The sequence below is a fragment of the Arachis ipaensis genome, chromosome B9, assembly GCF_059453495.1.
Source record: "Arachis ipaensis isolate K30076 ecotype BB chromosome B9, ASM5945349v1, whole genome shotgun sequence".
Taxonomy (NCBI): Eukaryota; Viridiplantae; Streptophyta; class Magnoliopsida; order Fabales; family Fabaceae; genus Arachis; species Arachis ipaensis.
Genome location: NC_142444.1, coordinates 79,369,409 through 79,386,591, shown reverse-complemented (window position 1 = coordinate 79,386,591; position 17,183 = coordinate 79,369,409).

Here is a 17,183-nt window from a genome sequence, read left to right as displayed (position 1 = left end):
ACTCAATTTTTGAGGTGGAAAGAACTTTGCCAAAAAGGCATTGACTAGCTTTTCCTAAGAGTTCAGGCTTTCCTTAGGTTGTGAATCCAACCATGTTCTAGCTCTATCTCTTACAACAAAAGGAAAGAGCATAAGTCTATAGACTTCAGGGTCAACCCCATTGGTCTTGACAGTGTCACAAATTTACAAGAACTCAGCTAAGAACTGATGAGGATCTTCCAATGGAAGTCTATGAAACTTGCAATTCTGTTGTATTAGAGAAACTAATTGAGGCTTAAGCTCAAAGTTGTTTGCTCCAATGGCAGGGATTGAGATGCTTCTCCCATAGAAATCAGGAGTAGGTGCAGTAAAGTCACCAAGCACCTTCCTTGCATTGTTGGCATTGTTGTTGTTTTCGGGTGCCATGGTTTCTTCTTCTTTGAAGAGTTCTGTTAGGCCCTCTAAAGAGAATTGTTCTTTAGCTTCTCTTAGCTTTCTCTTCAAGGTCCTTTCAGGTTCAGGATCAGCTTGAACAAGTATGCCTTTATCTTTGTTCCTGCTCATATGAAAGAGAAGAGAACAAGAAAGTAGGGAATCCTCTATGTCACAGTATAGAAATTCCTTGAGGTGTCCGAGAAAAAGAAGAATAGAAGGAGGAGGTAGATGGAGGAGAATTCGAACATATAAAGAAGGAGGGGGTTCGAATTGTACCTTGAGGAGGAGTCTTAGTCCCTTAAATAGAAGGATGTTAGAAGAGGGGAAGAATTTTCGAAAATTAATTAAAAGATTTTAAAAAGAAATTTGAAAATTTGATTGAGATTTTCGAAAACTAAGATTGGGAAAGAAATAAAGTGATTTTTGAAAAAGATTTTGAAATTAGAAAAAGATATGATTGAAAAAATTAATTTTGAAAAAGATGTGATTGAAAAGATATGTTTGAAAAGATATGATTGAAAATCAATTTAGAAAAAGAAAATTTTTAAAATTAAAGTTGATTACTTGACTATCAAGAAATTAAAAGATATTATTTTAAAATTTAAAGTTTGATCCTTTCTTAATAGGCAAGTAACAACTTGAAAATTTTGAAGTAAATCTTTAATTGAAGCAAGGATTTTTGAAAATAGTAAAAATAATTATAAAATAGAAAGAAATTGATTTTGAAAGAGATATGATTGAAAAGATATGATTTGAAAAAGATTTGATTTTGAAAAATTATGAAAACTTGAAAAAAATGTGAATTAAAAACAAAATCTTCCCTCTAGTGTCATCCTGGCGTTTAACACCCAAATCTCTACCTTTTTGGGCGTTAAACCCCCAGCCAGGTACCCTGGCTGGCGTTTAAACGCCAGTTTTCCTTCTTTACTGGGCGTTTTGAACGCCCAGCTTTTTCTGTTTGATTCCTCTGCTGAATGTTCTGAATATTCAATTCTCTGTATTATTGACTTGAAAAGACATGGTTTTAAAAATATTTTTTGAATTTTTGATGATGAGAAATAATAAAAATGCAACTAAGATCAAATAAACAATGCATGCAAGACACCAAACTTTAAATGTTTGTATACTAAGGACTATAACAATGTAAAAATGCATATGAAAAACAACAAAACACACTAAACAAGAGAATTTAAAGATCAGAGCAAGGAAATCATCAAGAACAACTTGAAGATTAATGAAGACACATGCATGTAATTTTCGAAAAATGCAAGAAAAATAGAAACATGAAATTGACACCAAACTTAAAAATTGATACTAGACTTAAACAAGAAACATAAAATATTTTTTATTTTTATGGTTTTATAAAATTTTTTTGTGATTTTCGAAACTTATATGGAAAAGAAAATAAAGAGAATCAAAACTTTTAATAAGAATTCCAGGAATCATGCAATGTTAGTCTAAAGCTTCAGTCTAAAAAGATTAGACATGTTTGGCCAAGCTTCAGCAGGACATTACATTCAGCAGCTAAATTGATGAGAATTAATCAGCTTTTGTGATGGTGGGATCATCACCTTGAAACTCTAGAATTCATTCTTAAAAATTCTGAAGAAAAGATACCTAATCTAAGCAACAAGATGAACCGTCAGTTGTCCAAACTCGAACAATCCCCGGCAACGGTGCCAAAAACTTGGTGTTGTTGCCGGACCAAACTTGGCACTGTTGTTGCTGAAAACAAATGTGAAATTATTGTTCGTTCATTCGTTCCTTCCCCGGCAACGGCGCCAAAAACTTGGTGCACGAAATTGTGATCATCAACAATGGCGCCAAGGACTTGGAGCTCTCAAACGTGAATCACACTTTGTCACAATTCCGCACAACTAACCAGCAAGTGCACTGGGTCGTCCAAGTAATAAACCTTACGTGAGTAAGGGTCGATCCCACGGAGATTGTCGGCTTGAAGCAAGCTATGGTCATCTTGTAAATCTCAGTCAGGCGGATTCAAATGGTTATGGAGTTTAAGGTGATGAAAATAAACATAAAATAAACATAAAATAAAGATAGAGATACTTATGTAATTCATTGGTGGATTTCAGATAAGCGTATGAAGATGCTTTGTTCCCCTTGAACCTCTGCTTTCCTATTGCCTTCTTCCAATCATTCATACTCCTTTCCATGGCAAGCTTTATGTTAGGCATCATCGTTGTCAATGGCTACATCTCGTCCTCTCAGTGAAAATGGTCCTGATGCTCTGTCACAACATCGGCTAATCAGCTGTCGGTTCTCGATCATGTCGGAATAGGATCCATTGATCCTTTTGCGTCTGTCACACGCCCCACAATCGCGAATTTGAAGCTCGTCACAGTCATCCCTTCCCAGATCCTACTCGGAATACCACAGACAAGGTTTAGACTTTCCGGATCTCAGGAATGGCCGCCATTAATTCTATCCTATACCACGAAGGTTCCAATCTTAGATTAGAAACCCAAGAGATACGCATTCAAGCCATTGCTAGTAGAACAGATGTAGTTGTCAGGCACATGTTCATAGGTGAGAATGATGATGAGTGTCACGGATCATCACCTTCATCAAGTTGAAGAATGAATGAATATCTTGGAGAAGAAATAGACTTGAGTTGAATAGAAAAATAATAGTACTTTGTATTAATTCATGAAGAATAGCAGAGCTCCACACCTTAATCTATGGTGTGTAGAAACTCCACCGTTGAAAATACATAAGAACAAATAGTGTAAGCATGGCCGAATGGCCAGCCTCAAAGGTCTAAGGACTAAACATCCCAAGATTGATAGTGTGAAAATACAATATCAAAAGGTCCTATTTATAGAGAACTAGTAGCCTAGGGTTTACAGAAATCAGTAATTAATGCAGAAATCTTCTTCTGGGCCCACTTGGTGTGTGCTTGGGCTGAGCATTGAAACATTTTCGTGTAGAGACTTTTCTTGGAGTTAAACACCAGTTTTTGTGCCAGTTTGGGCGTTTAACTCCAGCTTTTGTGCCAGTTTTGGAGTTAAACGCCAAAATTCTTGAGATGACTTGGAACGCTGTTTGGGCCATTAAATCTCGGGCAAAGTATGGACTATTATATATTGCTGGAAAGCCCAGGATGTCTACTTTCCAACGCAATTAAGAGCGCGCCAATTGGGCTTCTGTAGCTCCAGAAAATCCACTTTGAGTGCAGGGAGATCAGAATCCAACAGCATCTGCAGTCCTTTTTCAGCCTCTGAATCAGATTTTTGCTCAGGTCCCTCAATTTCAGCCAGAAAATACCTGAAATCACAGAAAAATACACAAAATCATAGTAAAGTCCAGAAGAGTGATTTTTATTTAAAAACTAATAAAAACATAATAAAAACTAACTAAAATATACTAAAAACATACTAAAAACAATGCCAAAAAGCGTATAAATTATCCGCTCATCAGATAGGCAGAAATTATCTCAAAAGAAACAGTATCCTGGCAAATTCTTAATACCCTGTACCATAGGCACCATGACCTTTGAGAAGGCTCTGTGTGACCTGGGGTCAGGAATAAACTTAATGCCACTCTCTGTAATGGAGAAACTTGGGATCTTTGAGGTGCAAGCTGCCAGAATCTCATTAGAGATGGCAGACAACTCAAGAAAATAGGCTTATAGACAAGTAGAGGACATGTTAGTAAAGGTTAAAGGCCTTTACATCCCTACTGATTTCATAATCCTAGACACTGGGAAGGAAGAGGATGAATCCATCATCCTTGGAAGACCCTTCCTAGCCACAGCAAGAGCTGTGATTGATGTGGACAGAGGAGAGTTAGTCCTTCAACTGAATGAGGACAACCTTGTGTTTAAAACTCAAGCATCTCCGTCTGTAACCATGGAGAGGAAGCATGAAAAGCTTCTCTCACTGCAGAGTCAACCAAAGCCCCCACAGTCAAACTCTAAGTTTGGTGCTGGGAGGCCACAACCAAACTCTAAGTTTGGTGTTGAAACTCCACATTCAAACTCTAAGTTTTGTGTTGGGAGGTTCCAACAATGCTCTGAACATCTATGAGGCTCCATGAGAGCTCACTGTCAAGCTATTGACATTAAAGAAGCGCTTGTTGGGAGGCAACCCAATGTTATCTAATTATATTTATTTATGTTCCATTGTTATTTTATGTTTTCTTTAGGTTGATGATCATGGGAAGTCACAAAAACAACTGAAAAATCAAAAACAAAATGAAAAACAGCATTAAAAATAGCACACCCTAGAGGAGAGCAGTCTGGCGTTTAAATGCCAGAAACAAGCATCTGTCTGGCATTTAACGCCAGAAACAAGCATCTGCCTGGCGTTAAACACCAGAAACAGGCTACCTTTGGGCGTTTAACGCCAGAAACAAGCAGCAGTCTGGCGTTAAATGCCAGGATTGCACAGCAAGGGCGTTTTACATGCCTAATTGGAGCAGGGATGCTAAGTCCTTAACCCCACTTGATCTGTGGACCCCACAAGATCCCCACATTTTCTTCTCTCTTCTTCACACCTTTTCATAACTCTCTTCCCCAAATACACTTCACCAATCACCTCAATCACTCTTTCCCATCACCTCTTCACCACTCACATCCATCCTCTCTTCCCCATAAACCCCACCTACCTCCAAAATTCAAACTCTTTTCCCTCCCAAACCCAACCCTAATGGCCAAACCCTAAACCCTCCCCCACTCCTATATAATCCCCTCATTCCTTCTTCATTTTCACACAACACAACCCTCTCTTCTTACCCTTGGCCGAATACACCTTCTCCCTCCATCTCCTTCATTCTTCTTCTTCTACCACTACTTTCTTTCTTCTTTTGCTCGGGGACGAGCAAACATTTTAAGTTTGGTGTGGTAAAAGCATAGCTTTTTGTTTTTTCATAACTATTTATGGCACCTAAGGCCAGAGAAACCTCTAGAAAGAGGAAAGGGAAGGCAATTGCTTCTACCTCTGAGTCATGAGAGATGGAGAGATTCATCTCAAAGGTCCATCAAGACCACTTCTATGAAGTTGTGGCCAAGAAGAAAGTGATCCCTGAGGTTCCTTTCAAGCTCAAAAAGAATGAGTATCCGGAGATCCGACATGAGATCCGAAGAAGAGGTTGGGAAGTTCTCACCAACCCCATTCAACAAGTTGGGATCTTAATGGTTCAAGAGTTCTATGCAAACGCATGGATCACTAGGAACCATGATCAAAGTGTAAACCCGAATCCAAAGCATTGGCTTACCATGGTTCGGGGGAAATACTTAGATTTCAGTTCGGAAAATGTAAGGCTGGCGTTCAACTTGCCAATGATGGAAGAGAACGCACGCCCCTACACAAGAAGGGTCAACTTTGATCAAAGGTTGGACCAAGTTCTCATAGACATATGTGAGGAAGGAGCTCAATGGAAAATTGACTCAAGAGGCAAGCCGGTTCAACTAAGAAGACATAACCTCAAACCAGTGGCTAGGGGATGGCTTGAGTTCATTCAACGCTTAATCATTCCTACTAGTAACCGGTCTGAAGTTACTATAGACCGAGCCATCATGATCCATAGTATCATGATTGGAGAGGAGGTAGAAGTTCATGAGATTATACCTCAAGAACTTTACAAAGTGGCTGACAAGTCCTCCACTTGGGCAAGGTTAGCCTTTCCTCACCTCATATGCCACCTCTGCAATTCGGCTGGAATTGACATAGAGGGAGACATCCTCATTGAAGAGGACAAGCCCATCACTAAGAAAAGGATGGAGCAAATAAGAGATCATAGACCTCAACAAGAGCATAAGGAAATTCCCCACCATGAAATCTCTGAGATGCCTCAAGGGATGCACTTTCCTCCACAAAACTATTGGGAGCAAATCAACACCTCCCTAGGAGAATTAAGTTCCAACATGGGACAACTAAGGGTGAAACACCAAGAGCACTCCATCATCCTTCATGAGATTAGAGAAGATCAAAGAGCTATGAGGGAGGAGCAACAAAGGCAAGGAAGAGACATAGAGGAGCTCAAAAACACCATTGGTTCTTCAAGAAGAGGAAGACGCCACCCTCACTAAGGTGGACTCATTCCTTAATCTCCTTGTCTATTTATTTTACTATTTTTCGATTTTTGAGCTTTATGTTTTATTTATGTTTGTGTCTTTACTATATGATCATTAGTGTTCAATTGTCTATGTCTTAAAGCTATGAATGTCCTATGAATCCATCACCTCTCTTAAATGAAAAATGTTTTAAAAACAAAAGAACAAGAAGTACATGGTTTTGAATTCATCCTTGAAACTAGTTTAATTATTTTGATGTGGTGACAATACTTTTCGTTTTCTGAATGAATGCTTGAACAGTGCATATGTCTTTTGATATTATTGTTTATTAATGTTAAATATGTTGGCTCTTGAAAGAATGATGAAAAGGAGAAATGTTATTTGATAATCTGAAAAATCATAAAAATGATTCTTGAAGCAAGAAAAAGCAGTGAATAGCAAAGCTTGCAGAAAAAAAAAATGGCGAAAAAGAAAAGAGAAAAAAAAAAGAAAAAGCAAGCAGAAAAAGCCAAAAGCTCTTTAAACCAAAAGGCAAGAGCAAAAAGCCAATAGCCCTTAAAACCAAAAGGCAAGGGTAATAAAAAAGATCCAAAGCTTTGAGCATCAGTGGAAAGGAGGGCCTAAAGGAATAAAATCCTGGCCTAAACTGGCTAAACCAAGCTGTCCCTAACCATGTGCTTGTGGCGTGAAGGTGTCAAGTGAAAACTTGAGACTGAGCGGTTAAAGTCGAGGTCCAAAGCAAAAAGAAGAGTGTGCTTAAGAACCCTGGACACCTCTAATTGGGGACTTTAGCAAAGCTGAGTCACAATCTGAAAAGGTTCACCCAGTTATGTGTCTGTGGCATTATGTATCAGGTGGTAATACTGGAAAACAAAGTGCTTAGGGCCACGACCAAGACTCATAAAGTAGCTGTGTTCAAGAATCAATATACTGAACTAGGAGAATCAATAACACTATCTGAATTCTGAGTTCCTATAGATGCCAATCATTCTGAACCTCAATGGATAAAGTGAGATGCCAAAACTATTCAAGAGGCAAAAAGCTACTAGTCCCGCTCATCTAATTGGAGCTAAGTTTTATTGATATTTTGGAATTTATAGTATATTCTCTTCTTTTTATCCTATTTGATTTTTAGTTGCTTGGGGACAAGCAACAATTTAAGTTTGGTGTTGTGATGAGTGGATAATTTATACGCTTTTTGGCATTGTTTTTACATAGTTTTCAGTATGATTTAGTTAGTTTTTAGTATATTTTTATTAGTTTTTAAATAAAAATCACATTTCTGGACTTTACTATGAGTTTGTTTATTTTTCTATGATTTTAGGTATTTTCTGGCTGAAATTGAGGGACTTGAGCAAAAATCAGATTCAGAGGTTGAAGAAGGACTGCAGATGCTGCTGGATTCTGACCTCCCTACACTCAAAGTGGATTTTCTGGAGCTACAGAAATTCAAATGGCGCGCTCTCAATTGCGTTGGAAAGTAGACATCCAGAGCTTTCCAGAAATATATAATAGTTCATACTTTTCCCGAGTTTAGATGACACAAACTGGCGTTCAACTCCAGTTCCATGTTGCATTTTGGAGTTAAACGCCAGAAACAGGTTGCAAAGTGGAGTTAAACGCCAGAAACAGGTTACAAACTGGCGTTCAACTCCAAGAGAAGCCTCTACACGTGTAAAGCTCAATGCTCCGCCCAAGCACACACCAAATGGGCCCCAGAAGTGGATTTCTGCATCATTTACTCATTTCTGTAAACCCTAGTAACTAGTCTGATATAAATAAGACCCTTTGCTATTGTATTAGATATCTTTGATCAATTTTATGCTATCTTAGACCTTTATGGGGGCTGGCCATTTGGCTATGCCTGGACTTTGTTCTTATGTATTTTCAACGGTAGAGTTTCTACACACCATAGATTAAGGTGTGGAGCTCTGTTGTTCCTCATGAATTAATACAAAGTACTATTATTTTTCTATTCAATTCAAGCTTATTCCGATTCTAAGATATTCATTCGCACCTCAATATGAATGTGATGATCGTGACAATCATCGTCATTCCCAACCTATGAACGCGTGCCTGACAACCACTTCCGTTCTACCTTAGATTGAATGAGTATCTCTGGGATTCCTTAATCAGAGTCTTCGTGGTATAAGTTAGAATACATGGACAGCCATTCTTGAGATCCGGAAATTCTAAACCTTGTCTGTGGTATTCTGAGTAGGATCTGGGAAGGGATGGCTGTGATGAGCTTCAAACTCGCGAGTGCTGGGCGTAGTGACAGACGCAAAAGGATCAATGGATCCTATTCCAGCATGATCGAGAAAAAACAGATGATTAGCCATGCAGTGACAGCGCATTGGACCATTTTCACTGAGAGGACAGGATGTAGCCATTGACAACGGTGATGCCTAACATACAGCTTGCCATAGAAAGGAGTATGAATGATTGGATGAAGACAACAGGAAAGCAGAGGTTCAGGAGGAACGAACGCATCTCTATACGCTTATCTGAAACTCTCACCAATGAATTACATAAGTATCTCTATCTTTAATTTACATTTTATTTATATTTTAATTATCAATTCACCATAACCATTTGAATTCGCCTGACTGAGATTTACAAGATGACCATAGCTTGCTTCAAGCCAACAATCTCCGTGGGATCGACCCTTACTCACGTAAGGTTTATTACTTGGACGACCCAGTGCACTTGCTGGTTAGTTGTGCAAAGTTGTGACAAAGAACTAAGATTATGAACGTGCGTATTAAGTTTTTAGCGCCGTTACCAAGGAATGAACCGTCACGATTTCTGTGCACCACTCATCTTCTTGACTATCATTGTTTTTCTACTATTCTTCATCAACATGAACCTAAGTCATTTAGAGAATCCTCAAATCCAAACTGGAAGCAAGCAATGTAGGAAAAAATCTAGGCCCTTGAAAAAGCACACACTTGGAATTTGGTTGATCATCTTTCAGATCAGGAAGTTGTGGGTAGTAGATGGGTGTACAAGATAAATACTTACTCTGATAGTTCTATTGACCGTTATAAGGCACAATTGAATATGAAGAGACTTTTGCTCCTATTGCTTGTCTCACATCTTCTGTTTAAGCTCTCCTTGCCATTGCTGCAATAAAAAAATAGTCTCTTAGTCAGATGGACGTGAAGAATGTATTTCTTAATGGGGATTTGAAAAAGAAGGTCTATATGAAACCACCTCCGGGTTATTCTTGTCCTTCTAGCAACGTTTGTCTCCTTTGCAAGGCAGTTTATGGTCTTAAGCGAGCTCCTCGTGAATGATTTGACAAGTTCAACACCACTATATGCAATATCGGTTTCACTTGTAGTCCTCATGAGAATGCTCTCTTTATTCGTAAAAGTGAACATGGAGTTGTTCTTCTGCTTTTGTATGTTGATGATGTTGATGGTATCTCTAATCTCAAAGCCTCCCTTCACCATACTTTTGAGATGAAAGATCTTGGTTCTCTCAGTTATTTTCTTGGTCTCGAAGTCATATCCACAGATGATGGTATCTATCTCTCTCAAGCTAAGTATGTTTCAGATCTTCTTGCTCGCACCAGATTACAAATAGTCGCACTGAGTCTAGTCCCCTTGAGCCTAATGTTCGATTTACACATATGAATGACATTGTTTTGGATAATCCTACTCTTTATCGATAGTTAGTTGGAGGTCCGTCTACTTGGCTGTAACCCGACTAGACATCGCCTATCTAGTTCATGTTCTTAGCCAGTTCTTGTTAGCTCCTCGTACTACTCATTGTGGCAGTTTTTTGCATTCTTCGCTACATCAAAGGTACCTTATTTCATGGCCTTTATTTTTTTTCCCATTCATCTTTATCCCTTTAGGCGTACTCGGATAGGCAGGTGATCCCACTGATCGTCGTTCTACTACTAGTTATTGTTTGTTTCTTGGCGATGCTCTCATTTCTTCGTGAACTAAGAAGCAAACGTTCACTGCTCGATCAAGCACAGAACCTGAATATCGTGCTCTCACTGACACCATTGCTATGGTTGTCTCGATTCGTTGGCTTCTCGCTAACTTGGGTGCCCCTCAGTCATCCGCAACCGATGTTTTTTGTGACAATCGCAGTGCTATTCAGATTGTACATAATGATGTGTTTCATGAACGCACCAAACACATTGAGATTGATTGTCACTTTGTCCGGTAATGTCTCCTTATTGATGCTATTTGCCTCGTCGCTGTTGGAACTCTGGATAAGACTGTTGATATCTTCACGAAGGCTCATCGTTCTACTTATTTTCGGACTCTAGTATCCAAACTCAAGATGGTATCCTTAGCTCTCACTTGAGTTTGAGGAGGGATGTTAGAGAATAATTAGAATCAATTTAGATCAATTAGTATCATTTCTATTTATATAGAATATCTGTATATTAATTGTAAGATTGTATGCTTTTATTACTTTGATTCTTCTAACACCCATATATACTCCTATGTATTGTACCTTTAGGGACACACTCAATAATATACTATCCTTTTTTCAGTTTAGTTTTTTGTTTTTAATAGATATAACTCAAAAGTAAACACTAACACAAAATGTGAAGATGTTAGGCATTATTTGGTAAATATTTTAAGGTAAAATGATAAAATCATAAATATATTGACAAGCACAAACTTGTTTAAATAAAGATATAGATACAAAAGTGAAAAAAAATTCTATGTTCTAGGATAAAATTTTATTGAATTTTTATACATTTAAAAATTTAAAATAAAGATTAAATATAATTAATGTATGTATTGTAATACATACACTTGATAAATGCAGATTATTTAGGCTTTATAAAGATTATTTGACAACAATAAGATAAACAGACCCCAATATCATGTCAGGTTGAAACTCAAAAACTAATTCTTGATGCGAGGGATGTTGAAATTTTGATAATGACTTTTTATTCACAATCGCATCTCAAAGTAATGGTCAAATTCAAACATCAATAATATTAATGGTACGAAAATCTTATTTGCAGGCTAAAAATTGATATTTATTTAGACACTAATTTTATATAATTTATTATGTACGGACACTGACATAAATACAGAACACAACACCATACAGAATATACAGACACACGAATTTTAAAATTTTATAAGATATGGAAATACGGCATATATATAAAATATAAAGTATTTTTTAAATAAATTACAATGATTTTTTATATTTTAATAATATAAAATAATTTTTTAATTATTTTTAATGTCTTCTTTTAACTATATAAAAGTATTTAAAATATTTTTTGTTTTAATAAATAATAATATATATTATTTTTCAACTTATTTCAAGAATACATAATAAGAATAAGGTTGGACACACTGGACAAGTGTCAATAAACGTCATACTCAAAATGTATCCAATACGCGAACATAACAACTCAACAAAATATCTGTGCTTCATAGCATATATCTATACGTAAGAGTTAATTTCTAAATAAACAAAAAAAAAAAAAAAAAAGATGTAATGAAAAACTGTATGAAATTATGTGACCCAATCACAATGCTAGAGACCATTAAAAAGATAATTATTCACGTGTTCTCTTATATCAGGTTAATTTTAATTTTTATTAAATTTAAAAGAAAAAAATATATAAGCATAAAACATAAAAAAAAAATTCATGTAAAAAAATTAAAATTTTTTTTTGAAAAAAGATATTTAAAAAACAATTATTTATACATCTCTTTTTATCAATTTAAACAAAAAAAAAATAGTTTCATCAATGTTTTTTTTTTTTTTGCAATGTAAAGAATTATAACTTTGTAACCATGATAATGAGGTAAAATTAAAATAAATTTTTAGGTAAGTGATTGTCTTGCTTTTTTATTTCCCTTTTTAAATGAATTACTGTGTGCTTTCATTGCGTTCCAATTATGATGAATTACTTCTTTGTTCCTTTTTGAAAATAAGATCACAAGTAAGTCATTTAGATGAATTTGAAAAAACACAGACATTAATAGAGTCAAACCAAATTATCTCCAATTAAACTAGATTAATAGGAGTCTATCAAAATTGGTAATTTGGATAGACACGCCATGACAATTTCAGAAATTCTCTATCAAAATAAATCCCTAATATTTCAGTAGGATTTTTTTTAAAAAAATAAATAAAATAAATATTTTAATTACCGAAATATATATTTTCCAACATTTTATCGAAAAACATCACATCACGTATCTCGTTTATAGTATAAACGAAATAAATTAACACGTATCTCATTTACACTGTAAACGAGATACGGCTGAAAATAAATGCAGCGTATATTTTGTTTACAATGTAAACGAGATATGCGTTAATTTATTTCGTGTACACTGTAAACGAGATAGTGGGTAATTATAACGTTTATAGTATAAACAAGATACTTTAAGACAAATTTCCAATGGCTATAAAAAGATGTGCAATCTTTGGTATCCTCCACAAACATTTCACTACTTCTTTGCTATCTATTCCTTCCGAAAATAAGCCAAAATGTCTAGTGATGGTGGTTTCTTGGTTTAAATGTATATCTCAATTGCCGTATGAGAAATAGTGATAATAGAGTAACATTTGAGTGTGAGAATCTCATTCTGTTGCGTATCTGACTAGTAAGCTCGTTGGCGGAATTGAAGAGTCTGTTATTGGTTAGTGTCGGTGGTGTAAGGAGAAAAAATCGGAAGCATGGGGTATAAGTTGTTAGCACCGATAAAAAATGGAGTCTTTTAGTTCCGTCTGTTTTGGCTCCATAGAGACGAGCATGTGCGGCTAATGTTTGACATCCATGGGAGAATCATGGCGGAACAATTGATGGAGCTTTCTGCAGAGGTTGCAACGTCAGTGGCAGTCGATCTAGGTCGTCAAACTTTGTCCAAGATGACCCACCTCTCGCACCACCGATTCATGTCGCGAGTCCAGTGGAAGACATGGAGGTCGATGGTTAGGAGTCGAACGAGGAGTATGTTGCGGATAGCACCGAGAGCGGTTCCTCCGAGAATGATGATGAGGAAGAGTTTGTACTGGAGATCCCGGTTGAACCGGACCATAGGTATCTTCTGCCTTCCCCCGCGTCCAATTCCGACCTTGTCATCTATACCTATTCATTATGGTACGTTGGATCTGGATGCGATGCACGAGAAGAACCCATTTTCCAATACGGGTGAGGAGGATTATAACTTGGATGGTGGCATGGAGTTTAGGGTTAGCCATAGATTCAAAAGCAGATATGCAGTAATGCAGGGTGTTAAGAATTACAACATTCGCAGAAGTGTTGAATATCGAGTGGTCGAGTCCGATCGATTAAAATACCATGTGCATTGCTGATAACATGCAGCAGGCTGCCCGTGTGTTCTCCTTGTTGCTCTCCAACAGAATCTTCAATACTAGTACGTTAAGGATTCATTGTACTGTGTTAAATGTTGTCAGTTGTCATTTTTATGCTTGTTGAACCTATTGACATCTATTGTTCTATTTCGCTAGGGAGGTGCGTAGGGTGGGAGGAGCGCACACGTGTTTAGCACCCACAATGTCACAGGACCACCAACAGTTGGACAACAGTCTCATCTGCTGTATTATCTTCCCGTTGATATAATCAAACCCGTCTGTCAGTATCTCAATCCTACAAGGTGCAGTGAGGCAGAGCTATCACTTCAAACCATCGTACAGGATGGTCTAGAGGACAAAGCAAAAGGCAATTGCACATATTTACGGTGATTGGGAGGAGTCTTACAATAAGGTGCCTAGGTTACTCTAAGCGCTCCAAAGTTATTATCCTGGAACGATGTGTGAGATCAGTGTTGCACCGTACTATGATGGCCACCTGATGGTGCGTGACTACAGCATGTTTGATAAGGTATTTTAGGCCTTCCCTCCCTGCATCGAGGCTTTCAAGCATTGCAAGTCGTTTGTCTCTGTCGATGGTACGCATTTGTATGAAAAATATGGTGGTATTCTCCTTATTGCAGTTGTACAAGATGGTAACAGCATCATCCTTCCTATAGCCTTTGCTGTTGTCGAGTCTAAGACGACGGAATCATGGTCTTTCTTTCTTATCAATCAGCTTCAGGAAAAAGGACTCCTTCATCTGTCCTCCCTACTGCTGGACTGTTAGAGGCCTGACACTGAGTAGCCTCTCAACCAACACCCAGGTCCCGGTACCATACCACGTGTGAAAATCAAGAAAGCAACCACCCATGAGTTCTCCATTAGCGCGTAGTCCGAGGTGGTATGCGACGTCCTGTAGAGTGATCGTACACTCACCCCACGGCATATGGAAGGCGTGGGTTTCTGACTGCCAATGCTTGACGAATGCCGTGATCAGGGAGTTATCGAACACATACAAAATTCCTGAGCAGCAACGCATCATCGAATCCTGCCTCCCTTAGGTATGGGACAATGGCATCCGATGGTGGAAGTGTGTGACTCACCCTCCTCGAAAGAAGTAGGCGAGGCCTCTGATAAATATTAAAAAATACCGGATCGAAAATTAATTTGGCTTATAACTAAACTACTCAACCAAACAAGTAGAAACACTTAATTTATGAATTTATTTACATCAATTAGTTTACTTGAATAATCAAAATGTCACGAAAAATAATTAACTTTAACGTCTGTGTAGTATAATGCACATGAAAATGTCTCATAAGATAACTAATGACTACACTAATAAACATCTATTTTTAATTAATTTAAATAAGTTTTTTCAGAGACATTTTAAATAAATTTAAATAATGTCTCATAAGATAACTTATGCTATGTCATTAGGTTTATTACAAATTGTTAATTCCTTAGCATTTAAACCTAATATCATATCCGTCTATTTTAACAAATCCTAGCCTAACTTAGTAACCCTAATTAAGAACTAAATCAATAACATCCAATTTAACGGGTACCTAACATTATATCATAACATTTAAATCGATCCTAGCATGTATTGTATACTACCTACGTAAAATTACCCTACTTAGGGAGTAACATCTATGCTTTAACATACATAACCATAAAAGGGAAAACGATACCAACCTCAAAGTCCTCTATCCCTGCAATGTGCTAAGTCGCGTTGAATCTATTAATGTTTTCGTCATGGTTATCAGCACTCACCATATTCTTCGAGTAACTCAGAAATATGACTAAAAATGGTTTAAAATGGGAGAAAAGGCAGAAAAAAAAAAGTCAAAGGATAAAAATGATCTTTGTGAACAAGATACATATATAGGCCTCCACTCCACTTATTTCGTTTACATTCAATAAGTTAACACCTATCTCGTTTACACTGTAAACAAGATAAGACCGTTACACAATACGTATATAAACGTGATATGATTACATGTTATGTAATGGCCTTATCTTGTTTATAGTGTAAACGAGATATGTATTAACTTATTTCATTAAACGAAATAAATGATGTAATGTTTTTTAATAAAAATATTAAAAAATATATATTTCAATAGTTAATATATTTATTATTTATTTAACCAAAAATCCTACTTCAGTTCGAGCAATAATCAGTTTTGGGCTTTTTGTGTATACAAGAATTTAATTTTATTCACTGTTAATAGAAAAAGATTTATACAAATATTTAATTATAAATTGTTATGTTAATAAAATAAATTATTTTTTATATTTACGGAGAATAATTATTAAAAAGCGACATGATTAGATAATTATATGAATAGTTTTACGGTTTTAAAATTAAACTCTTATATAATATAGTAATATAAGGTGTGTTTGTTTTTGTGTTTGAAGGATCAAAAGCAGGTTTAAGCTTTTTGAATGCTTCAATTTTTTGTTTGGCTATTTTTTTTAAAAAATACAAAAATAATTTTGTACTCAAACTCATATTTACAAAAAGCAATAAATCTTAATTTCTGTGTTTCATCACTAACTAATTTTTGTATTTGTTTAATTTTTTTCTACCAACCCTACTCTTTATACATATTATTATTTTATTTATGAAACTTTTATTATTTTTCTTTATAAAATCTCTTTTTCTTTTATTTGTTATTTTTTTTTGTTAATTTTTTATTTGATATTATATATTTTTATAATGGTGAGTCTTGTATATTATATTTATTATTATTTTTATATAATATAATTTATTGGTCACATTAGGTAGAGTAAATTAAAAAAAATTAACTATAGAAAAATTATAGCATATGTACTAAAAAAGAGTAGTAAGAGTATTAAAAACAGATTATATAAAAAATATACAAAAAAATATAAAAAAAAATTAAATATGCTTAAAAAATAATATTATAATTTACTGATATATTATTTTTAGTAATTATCTATTTAAAAATAATTTTAATTAATATTAACTAAATAATATTTATTTTATCAAAATTAATTTTGGTATAGTAATAAAAAAAATCAATTGTAGTATAAAATTATCAAACATAAATTATGTAGATACAAACTCACTCCTATTCAAAATCAATTTTATAAAATTACTCCTATTCAAACTCTAGTTTAATAAAAACTAATCCAAACACACAATAATAATAATAATAATAATAATAATAATAATAATAATAATAATAGTTTTCTAATGAGCTGTGAATATATTACATCTATAATAGATACTTTTTCTTATTGAGGAATTCAAATTTTTAGATCATATAATACAGGCAGCTCTTAACCCTAGTATTCCTTCTTTGATTCATTTCCTCATTAACCACAGACCAGTAGCACCCCAAGATAAAGAAAGTTTCAACTTTTAATCCTTACAAACAATTTT